Genomic DNA, 24838 nt, shown 5'->3' on the forward strand with positions numbered 1-24838 from the left:
TACCGGAGAACCTTTTATATTCCACCACATTACCAGCAGACGTACCAGCAACCTCGTTGCTCCTTGGCTTATATCTCTCCGACAGATCACAAGGACTAAACTTGTACATAAATAATCCTGATGATTCTGTTTCTGATGAAATCTTTAGCAACTACCTTGTTCCGTAATTGTTCTAAATCATTGTGAATGAACTTCTTCATCACATTTTGATTGTAAAATTATAAGATATTATCGTATCCTTCATTATAAATATCCTCCATATTACTGAAGATATTTTCATAACTATTCTTATCTAAAATCATTAATCTCTTCGCGCTATCAGTATTACATCATATAAGAAACTGTTAGTTTCTATATTCTGTAAACTTTCGAGTTTAAACTATGAATGTTTTTGAAGTAGTGTTGGAAATTGATGCATGAGTTAGTATGATATAATGACACTTGATCAACGTGATTATATTACAGTAAGTCATGCGGAGTTTCTAATGGAACATGATGATTCACAGATCATAACGTTATCATGTGCCATGTTACACGACTCTTACATTCTATCTGATCTACAAACATATCAAGAACATATTTTCTTGATAGTTCTATCTTTTCTCCTGAATTCTGGTAATTTAACCAATCAGATCGTGCTATTACAATTTCCTTCTTAGAACATTAATGAGGATCATAACTTTCTTAATTTCCGAAGGATCAAATCTTTATAAGATTTTCTTTAAATCTCTTGAATTCCAGAAATCAAATGTGACTACGTCAAGAGTTAAGACGAACCTTTATTTCATTCACTTCACTCTTTTGTGGTAGCTTCACTCGTACGTTTCGAGTAATCGAATTGTTTCATTCATATTACTCAAGGATGATAAAACTCTATTTATCAACTCATATTCGTCATGAAAACATACTTATTGTCAACCATGATGATCTCTATCAAATTTTGGGGACGAAATTTCTTTAACGGGTAGGTACTGTGACGACCTGAAAAACTTCGACTAATTTTAAACCAAACTCTCGATATGATTTAATATTTTTGACACAATAAGCAAAGTCTGTAAGGTTGAGTCTCAAAAATTTTGAACTGTTTCATATATTCAATTGACTTTCGACCATTCTTGACGATTCACGAACAACTATTTGTAAATAGATATGTGTGTGTGTGTGTGTGTGTATATATATATATATATATATATAATAACTGGAAATATAATTTGAAATATTATATGTTGTTGTTATAAAATGTAATTATGTAAAATAAAATAAAAAATATGATATTATGAAAATTATTATTTAAAACGTATTTATATATATAAATAAGTTATATTAAATAAATATATTGTGATTTCGAATCTATTAAGTAAACGACGATAACGCTCAATTGTCATTCGATTGATATTAAGCAAGTTAAAATCAAACTTATGAAATTTTAAAATAAACGGTGATCCGAAAATTAGTTTTATAAATTATAGGCTTACTAAAAATATATTTAGAAGCTAAATAATAAATTTGAACACTTTTTATATTTTACCCAGAATCGAGCGGGGCAGTTGATGTAATTTTTATTTAATAAATTAATGATCGAATTTTATACCATAATGACCGAAATAAATAAAGATAATTACTGTGAAAGTTTGGGATTTTTCTAAAGACTTTTATCCGCCACTGATTATGAACGAAACACGAATTTCAGTCCATAAATGAAATAGTAAACGACGGCTAACTTAATCACACGTTTTAATTTTATATTATATTATATTATTATTATATTACTAGTTGAGGACCCGCGAATTCGCAGGACTTTGTGAGTGTAAAAATAATATTAAGAATTTCAATAATGTATATTTTAGCTATATCTTTATTTTTACTATATCCAATGTAGCAATGCAAATTAAAAATGCAAACATCTATATATATATATATATATATATATATATATATATATATATATATATATATATATATATATATATATATATATATATGTTTGCAATGCAAATTAAAAGTATGATAATGAGTGTTCCAAGTACATAGCAACATTATAACACGTCACACATGAACAAAACAGTGAAAAACTAACCAAAACTTTTTTTGTTGTTGTCAAATAGTTAATTTTAAAGAATCCTCATTACTTCAATTAGTTGGAACGTTAGTTGGCAAACATCGTAGGTCACCGAACACAGATCTCCATCAGCCAACTCATTATGCTAATAAATTGCCTCCATCCTCTGGATACTACCTCGGTTCTTTCTGCACTATAAAGCCCCGTACTTGCATCAAGATTGAGAACAGTAACACTTGAGCAAGGGAAAACTCCTGGTAGACAGTGGCGAACCCAGGATGAAAGCGTCAAGAGTTTTGACATTAATTGGATTGAAATGTAACAAAATGTAAAATGATTTAATATGAGTAATCGAACGAAATTTGAAACAAAAGGGTAACCTCGTCAGCTTGTGAATCTGTAGGATGGTTCCCCTTTAATACATAAGTCAAACTTGACAAATCAAAGACTGAGATGCTAATGATAAATCTTTTACATGAGAGAAACAACATTAGTTTTTCTTTATTTTATTTTTTTTAATTTACATGAACCCCCATTCAAAGTAACTAACTGTTACCCCCCCTTAATTTGCAACTTTGTCAGGCATGATAACAACACCTTTCTTCGATAAAATCTGTTAAAAAAACACATAATGGTGTTGTTATTGTAATGTAACAAAATGCAAAATGATTTAATATGAGTAATCGAATGAAATTTGAAACAAAAGGGTCGTGTACTTCATAGATCACCCATATTGACCCGTGAGAAAACCCACCCATTCCGTTGTATCTGAAATTTAAAAAGAGATCTAGTGCAAGTTTGTACCTTGGGGATGAATTGGACGTTTTTCAACTTGCGTTGAGTAGACATTTTGTACACAATTTCTCTGTCCGCAATTGGCACATCCGACAAAATTTCCTACATAGATTAACTTAAATTTTGAGTAAATGATGGCCAGTATGTATGAACATTAGTATGAACTATGAAGTACACGACCCATTAATCTGACCCATTACCAATGCCTTTTAAGAATTAAAAAAAATTAAAAAAAAATTTATAACAACTTTACCCATTACACTGACCCATTAGTTCTGTCCCATTACCAATGCCTTTAAAAAAAACTTTATAACAACTTTAGCCATTACACTGACCCATTACCAATGCCTTTTAAAAATAAAATAAAAAACTTTGTAACTTAACACATTACACTGACCCATTAATTCTGACTCATTACCAATGCCTTTTAAAAATAAAAATAAAAAACTTTATAACAACCTTACCCATTACACTGACCCATTAATTCTGAAAGGATTTAACCTGTACCTGCCATAATCCTGAGATGCAGATGTGGAATTATTATTCAATTGCTCATATACAATTCTGATCATAGAAAGCTAAGCTCTTACTTATCATGGCAGATTCTGGAGGTCTTTTACTATCCGAAAGCATAGTAGCAACAACCATTAGCTGTAAGCTGAAACAAATACACAAACCCATAAAGCATAGTAGCAATAACCATTAGCTGCAAGCTGAAACAAATACACAAACCCATGAACCTACAAAATATGAAACGTTTTGCTTTTCATGAAAAAGAGCAGCTAATTGTAACGACAATAATACATTTTGCTTTTCATTAGGATCACCTTGTTTTATGAAATATAAAGCTTCATTCCCAGTGCAAAAACCTGGCAAAAATGATCTTTGTTACCTAAAACTGATATCCAGTTACTTTAAAATTATGAAAAACTTTCAAAACATGAAAGGAGTATATAGGTAAATTAATCATCGAAATAATGGAACGAAAAAAAAGAAACTGAAATAGGGATAATCCAAATGAAACTAATTGCAATTCTCATAGCTTTATGTATGAATAGTAATAATTAGCCTAATTCTAAATGTTAGAAAATTACATTCAAGAGCTTTTCTAATATCAAGATGTTAACATCCCTTCTCATACATGTAATAATAAATTTGCATAATTAATCACCAAAATATATCAAATCATTCCTAATTTATAGCATTTTCAACTTCACCAGTAGCTGTTAAAAGTGGGAATTGCTTATTGCTTATATAATTGTACAAAAATTGAAAAAATTACCACTGATTACTTCGCTGTCGGTTGGTAACCCTCAAGATAAATGGACATGTAACCTCTGCATGCGTTTAAGACCACCCTCCAATATAGAATTTAGATTCTTTCTATACATATCATGTAAACAAACTGGGCATCGCAACAGAAACATGATCAACAAACAGTCGAAAGTAGATTGTTAAATGAGTGCCAGGTTGAATGTTTTTACCAGGATATTCTTCAGCAGAAAGAATGGGCATGAGTAAACTTTCGGTCTCAACCAACTGTAAACTAAACATATAAAGATCTTACGAACTTAACAAAAAAGAGACCTAAGATCAACCAACCAACTACCACGATCCCTTCTCAAAGCCCAATTAAATGGACTTTTAAATCAACAATTTCTCTGAACCCATGATATTCAATCCATAAAACCAAGAATTTAACAAACAAAGAATCTTGTCTAACACTTTTCAAATTAAAAACTCACATTACATAACAGAAATGCATTTCAAATTTATAGGGTAACGACATAAACTAAAAAAAAAAGAAACATATTAAAAAATAAAAAATGTTACCTTCATTGTGGTAACACACAAAATACTGTGAAGCAATCCCACCAAAAATGTCAACAAAAACCTGGAAAAAAACACATTAGACACTCCATCATCGACAAAAGACACAACTACAAAATCTGAAAACATACAACCTCACAAAAAAGTTTACAAATATAGAAGTCCACATAACTATATTAACTTGTCGAGTGTATTACATGAACATCAGATGACAAAAAATTAGACTTCATGCATACTTTGAAATCTTTCTTACAGTTGCAAACTCGCCGAACTTGTTTGTACCTCCATAATATATAATAAAACGTTATCACAAGTTCTATTTTCTACATTTTCTTACCATATAAACTAACTTATTGCTTCATTTGTATTAAAAGAGATTTATTTTGACCAAGAACATCATCTATTCAGGAGTTTGATTGATCTACAACTAAAAGCAAATATTGTTAGTCTAAAATATGAAAGCATCAACAAATGACTCACTACATCAATGTCTTAAAAGTTGGTGCCTAGAACCAATTACCAAAACTGCACAATTTACCAAAAACTGCACAAATTCATACATTATACTGTAATAAAAAATCCATAACCTGCACAAAATAGTTACACATTCATTTTGGGGGAAGTTCAGTTATTTATGTCTTAAAAAAACTCAAATAGTCAAATAAACGTTTAAGCTCTTTTTTATATAGACATCTCATCAAATAGGTAGTGTGCATTATGTGACATTCAATATATAAAAAAATCTTTGGACTCGTGATTTACATCAATGTTTGGGCTTGTGATTCACAAAAATAAGACTTGATTACAAATGGTATTCGATAAAATAGCATATAAAATAATACTTGATTACCTGATCAGTCTTTAATCTTCATAACATCGTGTTCACAATAACAGTTTTCAGGTTGAATAAATTATCTGCAAGTAATAGTTGATTGATAAAGAAAATCAATATTTCGAGGGAAACACAAAATCAAAGTAAGTTCAAAAACAACTAATCGATATATAAAGCAATAAACAGATGAAATCTTTAGATCTTTTCGCTATCAAACTGATGGATTTTACCTTCGACGCTTAATGCCGATGAATATGATCTGAATAATCAAATCGTCGATGCATATGATCCGAATAATCAAATCATCTATATAGATTGGATTAAAATCAAATCAATAAACAGAAATTAATCAAAACTAATCTAAATTCAAATTAAACAGATTCATCAAAATCTTATTACCTTGTGCGAATTCGATATAGATGACTGAAGAATTGATTTGTTTGGCGATGGATGGAGGATTGGATGAAGAATCGATTTCGGGTTTTTTGGTTGATTAGCTGAGTGTTACTGATTTGAGATGAGAGAGTTTTGAAGCACATATCAATCAAGCACATATCCGAAAAAGAGTTGACAGTGTACAACTTTTTCAAGTTTTATTTATTTTAACACAAAAAAAAAAAATAATCAAAAGTTATTAATCAACCTTCAACATACATTAAACTTATCAAACTAAACCAATCTTTGTACCGACTGACACACCAATTTAAACTTATTTTTAGACTCACATAAAATAGCCTAACAATCTAAGATTAACGTAACAAATCACAAACACATAGATTGGCACATAACAAAGATCCAATGAGTATAATACCTAAAATATGCAAGGTCATATCGATCAAATGTAATCATAATCCAATCAGTACACTATAAAGTTTTAGGTAACTTTTGTTTGTTTTACTAAATTCTCAATTCCTACATCTCTCCCATGATGTTACTCATTTATTCAGCTAGAGATAAAAAAAAATGAGAGTACTTTAAATTGATGAGTCCAAATTGATACTTATAAGGAAACACAATTAAAAAAGAATGAGTTAAGAAATTTACTTTCTGTGGCTGGACAGTTCCATGAAATGAAAACATCCAAGACGATCAACACAATAGCATTCACAAACAAATTTAATGGATCATCCTACAATTTCAGCAAAAAAAAGACCATATAGGAACTACGGATGTAGAACTGATTTCGGTATAAATAATCCCCTGACTTGTAAAACTTATTTGACAAGACATCACCGACCCGAACTCCAAACAAACCACCAAGAGAACAACCAATTATTAATAAAATTAACAAATTTGACATTTACATATGCCATTTCTATGTAATCTCAGTTAAAAAGGTTAACATACCATAATCGTGGCGGTGACGTTGAAGTGATTCCTTTCCCAACCTGATATGAAGACCGTCATTCTTACAACACTTCATCAGACCACCTTTGTTGCCCGTTTGATGATTGCAAAGAAACTATCAAGACCACAGTTGTTTTTTTATCTAATAATAATTTGGTGACAGTTTCGAAAACATAATCACTAAATCATTCAATCAAATGTAGTTCTTGAATGACTTATGACATACATTACATGTTAGTTAATAATTCAGTCAAAGGTAGATCAATGGTTCGTATTCAAATGGTTAGGTTATTTAATGGTACAGTCATACAAACCTTGAGCCAGTGAAAAGTGGATGTAGAGACCATAACTAAACCATGATTGTACCCATCTCCCACAAATCTGTCAATGAAATAAGATTAAAAAGCTTGGTTTGAGAAGCACAAATTGTGATAAATCTTGGTTAAAAAAGCATTTAGTATATCGAATTTTGCAATGATGATGTTTGTAATGTAACTTAAGCGTACCTTCCATTCTCCCATGGATTTATTCGATTATCTTTACACTATAAAGCAGGCTCTGGATGCTACTTGCAAAAAAGGAAAGTATACAAATAGTTAAACAAATATAAAAAAATCAAAATGCTTTGCTAATCAATGTTAGACTATAGGTGAGAATCTGTCTACATCAAATAGAAGAGTCTGACAAAGTGTGCTTTCTGAGTGTTTTTTTTTTTTTTTTTTTTTTTTGCTTTTGCTTGAACCCTGTAGTCTTAGAGACATGTTTTTTTCCATTATGGAAGATAAAAGAGGGAAATAAACGTAGTGTATAAATTCAACAATAGAACATAAAAGTGCCTATAAACCAGAATGAATGTACGATGAGAACTAATTTAGTATGACAACAAAATCCAATCAGATCTGATGATAAACTCATAAAAATATAACTTGACAATAAAAAACGATTCAAGAAGAGTATGCATACCTTTAATCCTTTTTGAGTTTCGTCAGTTGTTTCAACGACAATGATGAACCAATTCACGACACACCATCGGGTCCACCTACAATCATGGTTGAGATAAAATCATCAGTTTGATCCTAATCGACGCAATAGCAAATATATAACTTATAATTCTGATAAACACAATCGTGATATTGGGCGAGAAATCGAAAAATCACCAAATCGAAGAAAAAGAAGTATTCGAAGAAAATAAGAGGCTAATTACTGAAGACGAAATTGATTCTTAGAACTTGCAAGTTTTTTTATATTGATTTTTTTAGAAGCTTACGCTTTAGGGTTAATCCTAAAACGCGTTGAAGTGATTGCTCAAATCAAAAGGTTGACTTCATCAAATCGATTTGTAGTTATATGGGATCGAGATTTGTGGATTAATTGAAAAAAGTTGAAGATATCTTGTGCGATGTTCATGGTTGAAAGGATTTGATTGAGTGATTTAGGTTACAAATTAGGGATTTGATTGAGATGAGAGAGTTTTGAAGGGTTGAAGAACACTGCGTAGCTTGCAAATGAATTTGAGATGGATCGATCCTTAATTTTAGGGCTAAACCCCTTACGTTTTTTTAGTTTTGAAGGCTAATTTTGTCTGATTACCTCTTAATCCAAGAATTGTCACGTGATTAAGGGTTGATTTTGAAATGAATGGTTGTGATTAGAGGTGGTTAAAAGATTAGATGGCTAGGATTGAAAGTTGATGGGAATTGTCACTTATTTGTGTGTTTACTTTAAGTATAAGAGAGATTATTATGATTCGATTACAAATTCTGTTATCAATCATTTCTCTAAATTTAACTAGCAAACAATTGACAATCAAATCATATTATTGTTTACTTTTTAATTGAGTGATGATATTAAATATATATACACACGTTTACATTTAGTTGAAGGATCAACCTTCATCCTTGGGCAACACACATTCATCTACCCTCCTCCACCTTTTGCTGTATTTGAAGTTAGAAAACCCATCAACCACCTAGTTGTTGATACCACTGCAGCCCCTGGTCACTGTTGCACGCCAGCATCAATTAACCACCTTGGTTTTACCACAACCATCGGCCACCTTTCACCGAGAGCACCACTTCCTTTCTCTCTCACTTGTTTCTCTCTCCCTCTCTTAATCCTTGCAACCAAAAGCACCATACACCACCATGAACACCATCATCTATAAACACCTACAACATGCATCTATCTATATTACAGCATACACATGCATAGAGATATGCATACCAAGGTAAAAATAGTCAACTTCTACGCTTTCTTGTTTTTCTTTTAACTCGACAACCACAACCATTATTACTTAAACAACTACTGTTACTAGCTGCATTTTTTTCTGTTTCTTTTTGTTTTCAGTCGAACAACCAATACACCACAATTAAATTACCACCAAAATCCATCAAACACCACCATTAAACCACAAACCATCATCACCTTAAACATGTTACTGTTGTTTACTGTCTATTGCTATTTCTGTTATGAACACTGACAAACACCAATTATGCCACCATGATACAACCATTAAACCACCACCATCTCTGGATAACCATCAACCCGTCACCATCACCTTTGAGTTCTTTCTCTGCTAACGAGCCCGATCACCAATTTCTTGATGTTGTTCGGATCAAAAATCATCGACCACTTCCTAAACAGTGAACCAAATTTAGCTACTCGCAAACCATCATTTTTCTGTATATCTCTTTCCCTATTCCATTTGAAAAATCACCATAAATGTTGCTATGGTTTTCTGTTTTGGAACACCTTTATTATTTTTTTCTTCGAACAAACACTCCAAGAAACAGGAGACTAGAAAACCCTCACCCGCCATCACTCTCGATCACTTCCGAATCACAGCACAACCTCAACCAATATCAACTCGAACCACCTTGATCACAAACACCTCTCTCTCTTCTCTCTCTCTTCTGTAAAAGCCACGAAGACCATCTGATATGAAACTGCTTCGCTTTTCGTGTATTTGGTACGTAATAAATCAAATGCTAAGGAGTTGGCACCATGATTATAAAGGGAATTTAAAAATCAAATGCATGATGTAAAGTACTTGCAAGTGGGGCAAGGTTGAAGAATTCATGGCAGACATTCCTTTTCCACTTGCCAAATTGGTTCGGTATTGATATTTTCATGTGAGCATGATTGATAATGAAATAGAAAGGTAATAAAGAGGTTGAGCTGTAAAGTTAATTGTCAAGCTTTATGATTTAAAACGTGTTTGATGGCAGTCCACTAACAGATACATATAAACTAGTATTTTAATAGACTAATTGGGCTTGAAGTGTAACGATTGATGAGGAGTAAGAACTATAGCGAAAAGTAGGTGATGATAATTAGTAGTTGATGATGACGGCAAGTATGATGTATTATTGATAGTACGATAGACGAGATGATACATGAAATCATGAGGTTAATGGAGATGATATACGGGCTACTACTACTAATCTATTCCCATGTTGGACTAAATAGTTTTAGGCTTTTAATTTACTTTTGGGCTAGGATATAGAGGTATTGGCAAGCCCATAATAAACGATGAACCGCTGCTATAGATTTATGTATTTTTTTTTTTTTGTGTTTCCAGCTTCATGAGTCGATTACTGTTTCAATTGTTTTACTAACTCAACCGTAGGGTAGAGTTATAAAATGGATAGAGCAGATACGACAATTAGGATGGTGCTAGAATGATGATGATCTGATTAGTTATGATAATGATGATATGAAGAGGATCGATATTCATGATCATGATAATTGATGATGATGAATATTGATGGAGATGATATTAGGATTTTAGATTATGATGATATAGATGGTAGTGATATTTGATGATGATAGTAATATGAGAAATCTGATAATGATACATGATATTGAATAATGATGATACTAGATAATTTAATGGGTTTAAAGGGAAGGCAGTAGATACAAGTTAAAAGAATTTAATGAGCAAACTAATCAGGAAGAATAGAACAGCTCATTGGTTTAGAAGGGAATTGCTAAACAAGAGGTTACGGGTTCGAGCCCGGGATGGGGATTTCTTTTTAGAAAAACAAGGAGAAGAAGAAGGAAACGGGGTTTTATGGCTTAAAAGGTTTAATGGGCGATTTATGTCAGGAAATAAATAAATAGAGGAATGGTTAAGAATATTATTGGGTTAGCGGAATGTCGCGGGTTCAAACCCGGACCTGGGCATTTTTTAGGACTACTCCTTTGAGGTAGTTTACTTATTACTCATTTTTATTATTATTATTATTATTATTATTATTATTATTATTATTATTATTATTATTATTATTATTATTATTATCATCATTTTTAATGTAAGTAGTATTATTATTGAAACTAATTTTTTTATAAAAATTATCATATTTATTATTAGAACTATCATTATTATTATTATTAAAATTATCATTATTTTTATCATTATTATTTTTATTATCATTTTTATTATTTCTAATACTAATATTATTATTTCTATCATTATTATTATTAGTATTATTAATAAATCAAATAAACATTTTCTAAATAAAAATATATTATGAACATAAAGCATAACTATATTATTATTTTTGTAATAAATATTAATTATCTATTTAAAGTATATAAAATAGATAAGTTAATTTAGTTATTAATAAAACGTACAAGTTACTAAAATAACAATTAATAATAATATCTAAATTTGTTCGATTACAATTATATGTGTTAATATATATATAAATTATATAGGTTCGTGAATCCGAGGTCGACCATGCATTGTTTAGTAGCGTCGTATGAATATTTTTACTACAAAATATCGTATTGTGAGTTCATTTGCTCCCTTTTACTCTTTATATTTTTGGGACTGAGAATACATGCGCTATTTTTATAACTGCTTTATTAAATGCTTTTGAAATATATTTGGAACTACGAATACATGAAATGTTTTTATAAATGTTTGACGAGATAGACACAAGCAAAACATTTCTCGAATGAATTATTATGCAGACAGAAGTTCTGTGGATTATTATTGAATTAGTTGGACGTGATAATTGCCACTAATTGTTGTGAATATTTCCCCTGATTATTATTGCTTGGTAACCTAAGAATTAGAATCGGGTATGGCCCTAATTCACGCGAATCCTAAATGTAGCTACCAGGTTTAACACCCACACCTAGGATGTTTACTAGACGGAAGAGCTAGTGGGCGTGGTGTTTAGTACTTCGAAGTTTATATGATTATTATACAGACGAGATGTTCTGTTTTGGGGATATTATTGATGCGCTTTATATGTTAAGGTCGGTTACCAAGCCAAGCTATGAAAGCAAAGTGAATGTTATGTATCGAGAGAATGATTTTATACACAGGTTATGTGTATGTTATTTTTGTGCACGAGATATGTGTACGGTTATTTAAAAATCGTGAGGCAACCTACGGGGGAGAAAAGGATACGAACCTACTCTGCTAAGCATTATGAAAATGGTTTTGTACACGAGATAGGTGTACTGTATTTAAATCTTGTGGTCTATCAAAATGATGAATTTTATTGTTTTAAGATAAACCTATGAACTCACCAACCTTTTGGTTGACACTTTTAAGCATGTTTATTCTCAGGTATGAAAGAAACATTCCGCTGTGCATTTGCTCGTATTACATGGAGTCGTTCATGGCATATAGAGGTCCGTTCATCGCAATGGTACCAGATGTTATTGTATTCGTTCAAGAGAATTTGGACGGGGTATGACATCATCTAGATGACGGAAATGATATTTTATTCATTTTAATGTTCTTTTTAGACATTTTGAATTTGTTTCATATTATTATTTTTGTTAAAGCATGAATGAGCTTGGTATAAATAGTTTTAAGGCCTATTATTTCTCTCAAATTGTAATATGTATAACGCATATAAATTTGAAAATAATATCACTTCACTAAGTACAAATTTTAACTCCTTAATATGCGCCTCCAAATATAGTATCATTTGGCGGCGCATAATTTTCGATTTCAGATTGTGCTGAAATTCCGAAGATCATCCTAAAAGAGAACATGTAGCGAGACTCACGGAAGGTATCTTGCCATTAGAGTTTATCTAGATGACGAAAATTATATTTTATTCATTTTAATGTTATTTTTAAACGTTTTGAATTTCTATCATATTATTATTTTTGTTAAAGCTGACTTAGCATGGTATAAATAGTTTTAAGGCCTATTATTTCTCTCACATTGTAATAATGTATAACGCATATAATTTTGAAACTAATATCACTTCACTAAGTACTAATTTTAACTCATTAATATGCGGCGCCAAATGTAGTATCATTTAGTGGCGCATAATTTTCAGTTTCAGATTGTGCTGAAATTCCTAAGATCGTCTTAAAAGAGAACAAGGAGTGAGACTCACTGAAGATGTCTTGCCATGAGAGTTCATCTATATGACGAAAATGGTATTTTATTCATTTTAATGTTCTTTTTAAACATTTTGAATTTCTATCATATTATCATATTATTATTTTTGTTAAAGCATGACGTAGCATGGTATAAATAGTTTTAAGGCCTATTATTTCTCTCACATTGTAATTATGTATAACGCATATAAATTTGAAACTAATATCACTTCACTAAGTACAAATTTTAACTCATTAATATGCGCCGTCAAATGTAGTATCATTTGGCGGCTCATAACTTTCGATTTTAGATTGTGCTGAAATTCCTAAGATCACCTTAATAGAGAATAAAGAAGCGAGACTCACTGAAGGTGTCTTGCCATTAGAGTTCATCTTGATTATGAACATGATATTTTATTCATTTTAAAGTTCTTTCTAAACGTTTTGAATTTCTATCATATTATTATTTTGGTTAAAGCATGATTAAGCATGGTATAAATAGTTTTAAGGCCTATTATTTCTCTTACGTTATAATTATGTATAACGCATATAAATTTGAAACGAATATAACTTCACTAAGTAAAAATTTGAACTCATTAATATGCGCCGCCATATGTAATATCATTTAGCGGCGCATAATTTTCAGTTTAAGATTGTGCTGAAATTCCTAAGATCATCCTAAAGGAGAACAAGGAGCGAGACTCACTGAAGGTGTCTTACCATTAGAGTTCATCTTGATGACGGAAATGATATTCTATTCATTTTAATATTATTTTTAAACATTTTGAATTTGTTTCATATTATAATTTTTGTTAAAGAATGAATGAGCATGGTATAAATAATTTTAAGGCCTATTATTTCTCTCACATTGCAATTATGTATAACGCATATAAATTTGAAAATAATATCACTTCACTAAGTACAAATTTAAACTCATTAATATGCGCCGCCAAATGTAGTATCATTTGGCGGCGCATAGTTTTTGGTTTCCGATTGTGCTAAAATTCCTAAGATCATCCTAAAGGAGAATAAGGAGCGAGACTCACTGAAGGTTTCTGGCCATTAGAGTTCATCTAGATGACGAAAATGATATTTTATTCATTTTAATCTTCTATGTATACGTTTTGAATTTCTATCATATTATTATATTTGTTAAAGCATGACTTAGCATGGTATAAATAGTTTTAAGGCCTATTATTTCTCTCACATTGTAATTATGTAAAATGCATATAATTTTGAAACTAATATCACTTCACTAAGTACTAATTTTAACTCGTTAATATGCGGCGCCAAATGTAGTATGATTTGACGGCGCATAATTTTCGGTTTCAGATTGTGCTGAAATTCCTAAAATCATCCTAAAAGAGAACAAGGAGCGAGACTCACTAAAGGTGTCTTGCCATTAGAGTTCATCTATATGACGAAAATGATATTTTATTCATTTTAATGTTCTTTTTAAACGTTTTGATTTTCTATCATATTAATACTATTGTTAAAGCATGACTTAGCATGGTATAAATAGTTTTAAGGCCTAAAATTTTTCTCAGATTGTAATAATATCACTTCACTAAGTAAAAATTTTAACTCATTAATATGCGCTGCCCAAATATAGTATCTCTTGGCGGCGCATAATTTTTGATTTCAGATTGTGCTGAAATTCCTAAAATCACACTAATAGAGAACAAGGAGCGAGACTCACTGAATGTGTCTTGCCATTATAGTTCATCTAAATGACAAAAATGATATTTTATTCATTTTAATGTTCTTTTTAAACATTTTGAATTTGTTTCATATTATTATTTTTGTTAAAGCATGACTAAGCATGGTATAAATAGTTTTAAGGCCTATTATTTCGCTCACATTGTAATATGTATAACGCATATAAATTTGAAAATAATATCACTTTACTAAGTACAAATTTTAACTCATTAATATGCGCCTCCAAATGTAGTTTCATTTGCTGGCGCATAATTTTTTGTTTCAGATTATGCTGAAATTCCTAAGATCATCCTAAAAGAGAACAATGATCGAGACTCACTGAAGGTGTCTTGCCATTAGAGTTCATCTAGATGACGAAAATGATATTTTATTCATTTTAATGTTCTTTTTAAACGTTTTGAATATCTATCATATTATTATTTTTGTTAAAGCATGACTTAGCATGGTATAAATAGTTTTAAGACATATTATTTCTCTCACATTGTAAATATGTATAACGCATATAATTTGGAAACTAATATCTCTGCATTAAGTACTAATTTTAACTCATTAATATGCGACGCCAAATGTAGTATCATTTGGCGGCGCATAATTTTTAGTTTTAGATAGTGCTGAAATTTCAAAGATCACCCTAAAAGAGAACATGGAGCGAGACTCACTGAAGGTGTCTTGCCATTAGAGTTCCTCTATATGACTAAAATGATATTTTATTCATTTTAATTTTCTTTTTAAACGTTTTGAATTTATATCATATTATTATTTTTGTTAAAGCATGACTTAGCATGATATAAATAGTTTTAAGGCCTATTTTTCTCTCACATTGTAATTATGTATAACGCATATAATTTTGAAACTAATATCACTTCACTAAGTACTAATTTTAACTCATTAATATGCGGCGCCAAATGTAGTATCATTTGGCGGCACATAATTTTCGGTTTCAGATTGTGCTGAAATTCCTAAGATCATTCTAAATGAGAACAATGAGCAAGACTCACTGAAGGTGTCTTGCCATTAGAGTTCATCTATATGAAGAAAATGATATTTTATTCATTTTACTGTTCTTTTTAAACGTTTTGAATTTCTATCATATTATTATTTTTGTTAAATCATGACTTAGCATGGTATAAATAGTTCTAAGACCTATTATTTCTCTCACATTTTAATTATGTATAAATTATATAAATTTGAAACTAATATAGTATTATCACCTCAATAAGTACAAATTTTAACTCATTAATATGTGCTGCCAAATGTAGTATCATTTGGCTGCTCATAGTTTTTGGTTTCTAATTGTGCTAAAATTCCTAAGATCACCCTAATAGAGAACAAGAAGCGAGACTCATTGAAGGTGTCATGCCATTAGAGTTCATCTAGATGACGAAAATGATATTTTATTCTTTTTAATATTCTTTTTAAACGTAATCTCTATCATATTATTATTTTTGTTAAAGCATGACTTAGCATGGTATAAATAGTTTTAAGGTCTATTATTTCTCTAATATTGTAATTATGTACAATGCATATAATTTTGAAACTAATATCACTTCACTAAGTACTCATTTTAACTCATTAATATGCGGCGCCAAATGTAGTATCATTTGGCGGTGCATAATTTTCGGTTTCATATTGTACTGAAATTCCTAAGATCATCATAAAAGAGAACAAGGAGTGAGACTCACTGAAGGTGTCTTGCCATTAGAGTTCATATATATGACGAATATAATATTTTATTCATTTTAATGTTATTTTTAAATGTTTTGAATTTCTATCATATTATTATTTTTATTAAAGCATGACTTAGCATGGTGTAAATAGTTTTAAGGCCTATTATTTCTCTCACATTGTAATTATGTATAACGCATATAATTTTAAAACTAATATCACTTCACTAAGAACTAATTTTAACTCATTAATATGCGGCGCCATATGTAGAATCATTTGGCGGCGCATAATTTTCGATTTCAGATTATGCTGAAATTCCTAAGATCATTTTAAAAGAGAATAATGAGCGAGACTCGCTGAAGGTGTCTTGCCATTAGAGTTCTTCTATATGACAAAAATAATATTTTATTCATTTTACTGTTCTTTTTAAACGTTTCGAATTTCTATCATATTATTATTTTTGTTAAAGCTTGACTTAGCATGGTATAAATAGTTTTAAGGCCTATTATTTCTCTCACATTGTAATTATGTATAACTTATATAAATTTGAAACTAATATAGTAATATCACTTCAATAAGTACAAATTTTAACTCATTAATATGTGTCGCTAAATGTAGTATCATTTGGCTGCTCATAGTTTTCGGTTTCAAATTGTGCTAAAATTCCTAATATCACCCTAATAGAGAACAAGAAGCGAGACTCACTGAAGGTGTCTTGCCACTAGAGTTCCTCTAGATGACAAAAATGATATTTTATTCATTTTAATGTTTTTTTAAACGTTTTGAATTTTTATCATATTATTATTTTTGTTAAAGCATGACTTAGCATGGTATAAATAGTTTTAAGGCCTATTATTTCTCTCACATTATAATTATGTATAACACATATAACTTAGAAACGAATATAACTTCACTAAGTACAAATTTGAACTCATTAATATACGGCGCCAAATGTAGTATCATTTAGCGGCGCATAATTTTCGGTTTCAGATTGTGCTGAAATTCCAAAGATCATCCTAAAGGAGAACAAGGAGCGAGACTCACTGAAGGTGTCTTGCCATTAGAGTTCATCTAGATGACGAAAATGGTACTTTATTCATTTTAATCTTCTTTTTAAACGTTTTAAAATTCTATCATATTATTATGTTTGTTAAAGCATGACTTAGCATGGTATGAATAGTTTTAAGACATATTATTTCTCTCACATTGTAAATATGTATAACGCATATAATTTGGAAACTAATATCTCTGCATTAAGTACTAATTTTAACTCATTAATATGCGACGCCAAATGTAGTATCATTTGGCGGCGCATAATTTTTAGTTTCAGATAGTGCTGAAATTTCAAAGATCACCCTAAAAGAGAATAGGGAGCGAGACTCACTGAAGGTGTCTTGCCATTAGAGTTCATCAAGATGACCAAAATGATATATTATTCATTTCAATGTTCTTTTTAAACGTTTTGAATTTGTTTCATATTATTATTTTTGTTAAAGCATGACTGAGCATGGTATAAATAGTTTTATGGCCAATTGTTTCTCTCGCATTGTGATTTTGTATAACACATATATTTTTGAAATTAATATCACTTCACTAAGTACTAATTTTAACGCATTAATATGCGGCGCCAAATGTAGTATCATTTGGCGGCGCATAATTTTCGGTTTCAGATTGTGCTGAAATTCCTAAGATCTTCCTAAAATAGAACAAGAAGCGAGACTCACTGAAGGTGTCTTGCCATTAGAGTTCATCTAAATGACGAAAATGATATTTATTCATTTTAATGTTCTTTTTGAACGTTTTGAATTTCTATCATATTATTATTTTTGTCAAAGCATGACTTAGCATGGTATAGATAGTTTTAAGGCCTATTATTTCTCTCACATTGTAATTATGTATAACACATATAAATTTTAAACTAATATCACTTCAATAAGTACAAATTTTAACTCATTAATATGCGCCGCCAAATGTAGTATCATTTGACGGCGCATAATTTTCGGTTTCAGATAGTGCTGAAATTCCTAAGATCATTGATAATGCAATTGTTCTATTTATAAAAGATATTCGTTTAAATAATAAAAGGGTGAAGACAAAAGACAGATTCGACGATTTGAAGACGCAAACGACCAAAATGCTAAAAAGTACAAAGTACAATCCAAGTGGTTCAAATTATTGCTGAGAAACGTCCAAAAATTACAAGAGTACAAGCCGCAAAATGCAAAGTACAAGATATTAAATCGTACGAAAGGACGTTCGAAAATCCGAAACCGGGACATAAACCGAGCATCAACGCGCGAGTCAAAGGAGCTAAAATTATAAGTCAACGGAGCACAAGAATATAATATAATATATATATAATTATATAAAATTATATATATTATATATTATTAAAACTCAGCAGCCCATGTTTTAAATGAAATGTGACCAGGAGAAGGCGGTCATGCGATCGCATGGCCAGCATGAGTAATTCTCATGCGATCGCATGAGCCCAGAAGTCTGGTCAGGTCTATAAATTGCAACGAATTTCGACGAGTTTTACACATATATCATACATCTCACTCTCTCTCAAATATATATATTTATATTTTATAATTATAATTTTAATATTAAGTTAATAATAATAAGGTTATAGTGGCGAATGTTTTAAGTTTGTAAGTCAAAATTATGTCCGTGTAATACTACGCGATTAATACTCATTGTAAGTTATGTTCAACCATTTTAAATTAATGTCTCGTAGCTAAATTATTATTATGCTTATTTAAGCCGAAGTAATTGTGATGTTGGACTAAATATTAAGACGGGGTTATTGGGCTTTGGACCATAATTGGGGTTTGGACAACAGACCGACACTTGTGGAAATTGGACTATGGGTTATTAATGGGCTTTATATTAATTAAATGATATCTCGTTGATTTAATATAGAGATTTATAATTTGACGTATTTATAATTAACCACATACGCTTGACTGGGTACGGTGGGCGGGATATCTATAAATACTAATAATTATTCATTTGACCGGACACGGGGATGGATTAATAGTCACTGGACTCATTAAAACAGGGGTGGATTACATTCAAGGGTAATTGGTGTAATTGTTAACAAAGTATTAAAACCTTGGATTACACGCAGTCGATAACCTGGTGTATTCACTAAACAAAGTATTAAGACCTTGTTACAGTTTAAGTCCCCAATTAGTTGGAATATTTGACTTCGGGTATAAGGTTAATTTGGGGAAGACTCTCGCACTTTATAATTATGACCGATGGACTATTATGGACAAAACCAGATGGACATATCGAATAATTCAGGACAAAGGACAATTAACCCATGGTAATAAATTAAAATCAACACGTCAAACATCATGATTACGGAAGTTTAAATAAGCATAATTCTTTTATTTTATATCTCATCGCACTTTTATTTACTGTCATTTTATTTATCGTATTTTAAATTATTGCACTTTTAACTATCGTACTTTTATTTTATCGCAATTTTATTTATCGTTATTTACTTTATGCTTTAAATTAAATTTTATTTATATTTAATATTTTACCTTAGGTTTTAATTGTGACCTAAGACATAAAATCGACAAACCGGTCACTAAACGGTAAAACCCCCTTTTATAATAATAATAATAATAATAATAATAATATTACTTATATATATATATTGATACAAATATAGTTTAAAACATATATAGCGTTAAACTCAGCTAGCTCCCTGTGAAACGAACCGGACTTACTAAAAACTACACTACTCTACGATTAGGTATACTGCCTATAAGTGTTGTAGCAAGGTTTAGGTATATCCATTCAATAAATAAATAAATAACTTTTGTAAAATTATATCGTATTTAATAGTATTTCGTAGTAAAATATAATCTATTTCGTACTACACCTCACACACATCAAGTGTTTTTGGCGCCACTGCCGGGGACGCTACAGAACGCTATAAAAAAAATTTAGTTTTTAAGCTATTTTTGTAAAAATATATTTACATAAGTTTTAAATATTAAATACAAAAATATAAAAACAAGAAAAAGAAAAAATATATATATATATCTATATTTTTAAAGTTTAGTTAAATTAAAAAAAAAGTTTATATTTTTTTATTGTTAAAAGTTATAAAAATTAATAAGTAAATTATTTTTTTAATTTATAAGTTTTATTTAAATTATTTTTTTTATAAATTAAAAATCAGAAAAAAATAAAATAAAATAATAATAATAATTGAAATTGGGCCGAAGCCTGTCGAAGCCCAACACCAGGTCTGGATTACTGATCCATACGACCGCATGAACCCGAAGGCATAATCTCATGCAATCGCACGATCTGCTGTGACTGACAACCTTGTACGCCATAATTACAGACTTTATGGTTTATAATTAATTATAATTAAATATAGTTAGGGTTTTAATTTAATAATAATTAGTTTTAGTTTTAATTAATTTTGTATTTTTAAGTTTTTATTAGTTTTATTAATATATAAATTAATACTTTTATAAAATAATAATATAAAAATAATATTTTTATAAAATTTGTATTTTTATCATTCTAGTTATAAATTGTATATTTTTTATCATATAATTCGTAATTTCTATTTTTATCGTTCGTAATTAGTTTTAAGATTAGTTTTTGCCGTAGTTATTTTATATTTCTAGATTAAGATTTAGGCGCTTTAGAATTTTACGACGTCACTTATCGCTTTAGTTTTAAATAGATTTTAGTGCCTAATTAAGTTATTGCCGTTTTGGATATAGAATTCCTTTTAAGCTTTAATTCCTTTAGACGTAATTTTTAATATTTAGTTTTTAGACTTTTAAGTTTCGACTCTTTACTTTCTTATTATTATTTTTCGACCTTTTATTTTTTTTGACGTTTTTCGACGCACTCTTTTTCTTCCTCTTATTTCTCGACGCTCTAGTTTTTAGGACATAGATTTTATCTTCAAAATTTCAACGAAAAATTATTTTAAGCGGTTAAATTGATAGATATCCAAAATTTTCTGGTTCGTAGTAATAGTTGGATTTGTTAGTGGCGAGTTGTGGGCTTCCGATTTAAAGGGTCCTGGCTACCTGCTGCATCTATTGGCTATTCGAAACGTGAGCAAAATCAAAAAAGTCTATTAATTTGATAACTTATATAATTTTTTATTTTTTTATAACTAATAGGATATTCAATGAATGCACCGAGCAAAACGTTCACCACCTTTCATACATTCACCACCTGTAACTCGATCAAGACATCTTGCCAATATTGTTGCCGTTGATTTATCTTTAGAAACATCATCAAGTCGAACGAGTACTCCGATTCAAATTTCCGATAATACATTTTTTGAACCCGACCTCACAATTGAGAACCCGGAGGATATTCAAGGACAATTCAGAGATCCTGAACCACTAATCATTCCTCCTGAACCACAAATTATACAACCAGAGATTGTCGAGGAAGAAACCATTAAATCAGAATCCCCTAGTGATTCAGATTCAACAATTTCAATCATGGAAAATCAAGAACCTCTAAGTATGGAAGATCGAATAAGAGCCACACGCACTGGCCAAGGTCATGCCATTACTCAACCAGACATTAATGCGCCAGATTATGAAATCAAAGGACAAATCCTACACATGGTAACAAATCAATGCCAATTTAGTGGTACGCCGTAGGAAGATCCAAACGAACATCTTCGAACCTTTAATAGGATTTGTAGTCAATTTAAAATCAGAGAAGTTGAGGATGAACAGATCTATCTCATGTTATTTCCCTGGACTTTAAAGGGAGAAGCCAAAGATTGGTTAGAATCGTTACCTGAAGGGGCGATTGATACATGGGATGTTTTAGTTGCGAAATTTCTTAAAAGATTCTTTCCGGCATCTAAAGTAGTGAGACTTCAAGGAGAAATTGTTACGTTTACACAGAAGCCAAATAAAACTTTATATGAAGCGTGGACAAGATTTAGAAAGTTGTTGAGAGGATGTCCTCAACATAGTTTAGACACTTATCAAATAGTACAAATATTCTACCAAGGATACGACATTACTACACGAAAAGACATCGACATAGCAGCTGGTGGTTCCATTATGAAGAAAACCGCAACTGAAACTTACAAAATTATTGATAACACAGCCTCCCACTCACATGAGTGGCATCAAGAAAAAGACATCATTAGATCATCTAAAGCGACTAGAGCCGATTCAAGCCATGACTTTGATTCCATTTCCGCAAAGTTAGATGCTTTCGAGAGACGAATGGAAAAGATGACTAAAGATATTCACGCAATACAAATTAGTTGTGAACAGTGTGGAGGACCACATTTGATAAAAGATTGTCTGAGTATTGAACAAACAATGGAACAAAGAGAGAATATTTCATACATGAACCAAAGGCCTGGAAATAATTATCAAAATAATTATCAACCGCCAAGACCAAACTACAATCAAAATCAGAATTATAACTGAAATGTTCCATACAACAACCAACAAGGTCCTAGCTATCAACAAGTATCTAATAATACTTACAACCAACAAAGACCTATTTTTCCAAATAAACCACCACAAACCGATGATAAAAAGCCAAATTTAAAAGATATAATGTCGAAGCTAGTTGAATCTCAAACGCAGTTTTTCACATCTTAGAAACAAACTAATGAACAAAATGCTCAAGTATTTAGAAATCAACAAGCTTCAATCCAAAATCTGGAACAAGAAGTGAGCAACCTATCAAGGTTGATAGGTGAAAGAAAACCAAGGAGTCTACCTAGCGATACAAATGCTAACCTCCGAAATGAAACAGCTAAAGCCATTACCACAAAAAGTGGTATTACACTTAAACCACCCGAAATACCTGTAATTTTTGATGACTCTATTCCTGCTACACATGCACCACAATCTCAGCAAGATAAGGAAAAAGAACCGGTAGTTGAAAAGGTTAATGAAGATAACACAGTTAAGGCAAAACCTTATGTTAAACCATACCAACCACCACTTCCTTACCCGAGTAAAATGAGAAAATAAAGACTTGAAGCCGAGCAATCCAAATTCTTGGATATGTTTAAACAAATAAATGTCAATCTTTCTTTCATTGATGTGATTTCAGAAATGCCAAGGTATGCTAAATTCCTAAAAGATCTAATCACAAATAGAAAGAAAATGGAAGAACTCTCGACTGTTACAATGAATGCTAATTGTTCTGCAGTGTTGTTGAATAAACTACCAGAAAAACTCTCAGATCCAGGAAGTTTCACAATTCCATGTTTTCTGGGTAGTCTTAGTTCAATAGAAGCATTGGCAGACTTAGGTGCTAGTATAAATTTAATGACGTATTCACTATACGCTAAACTAGACCTCGGAGAATTGAAACCAACACGAATAAGTATACAACTAGCAGATCGATTAGTAAAATATCCTAGAGGGATAATGGAGAACATGCTAGTTAAAGTTGGTACCTTAGTATTTCCAGTAGACTTTGTTATTCTAGACATGGAAGAAGATTCTCGAGTTCCTCTCATATTAGGAAGACCATTCTTAAACATGGCTAAAGCAATAATAGACGTGTTCGGTAAGAAACTGACCCTAAGTATAGAGGATGAGAGTGTTACCTTTTCTGTTGATAGAGCCATGCAACAACCGCAATCTGCAGATGATACATGTTATTATATTCAAACTATAGATTCACATGCAGAATTGTTAGAAGAATTTTCAGAATTACAAGGAACAGAAAAATGTTCTTTAGGAGAAGGAACTGAACCAATTGATGAAGCTGAAATGTTAGCTGTACTTATGGCTAATGAATACGAACCAACAATAGAAGAACTTCAAATGTTAAAAGAAGAAGACAAGTATCGATACAAATCATCGATAGAAGAACCACCGATATTAGAGTTAAAGCCACTTCAAAACCATTTGGAATACGCTTATTTACATGGTGAATCTGAATTACCTGTAATAATATTGTCTTCTCTTATGAAAAATGAAAAATCTCAACTCATTTCTATGCTAAAAGCTCATAAACCAGCTATTGCATGGAAGATTCATGACATTAAAGGCATAAGTCCTTCGTATTGCACACATAAAATCCTTATGGAAGAAGGTCATAAAACATATGTGCAACGCCAACGAAGACTAAATCCTAATATGCAAGATGTTGTTAAGAAAGAAATAATTAAACTGCTCGATGCAGGTTTAATTTATCCAATCTCTGATAGTCCATGGGTAAGCCCAGTTTAATGTGTACCT

The 24838-nt window shown here is 30.7% G+C and overlaps 1 non-coding gene across 1 annotated transcript; it reads right to left on the minus strand.

Moving 5' to 3' along the window:
- Positions 1-22489: 22489 nt before the first annotated feature.
- On the minus strand, positions 22490-22596 carry LOC139873884 (small nucleolar RNA R71). Its single transcript, XR_011767596.1, has one exon. It is a non-coding gene; the product is annotated as a small nucleolar RNA R71 (small nucleolar RNA).
- Positions 22597-24838: the final 2242 nt, after the last annotated feature.

Source organism: Rutidosis leptorrhynchoides, chromosome 10 (genome assembly GCF_046630445.1).
Source record: "Rutidosis leptorrhynchoides isolate AG116_Rl617_1_P2 chromosome 10, CSIRO_AGI_Rlap_v1, whole genome shotgun sequence".
NCBI classification, from domain to species: Eukaryota; Viridiplantae; Streptophyta; class Magnoliopsida; order Asterales; family Asteraceae; genus Rutidosis; species Rutidosis leptorrhynchoides.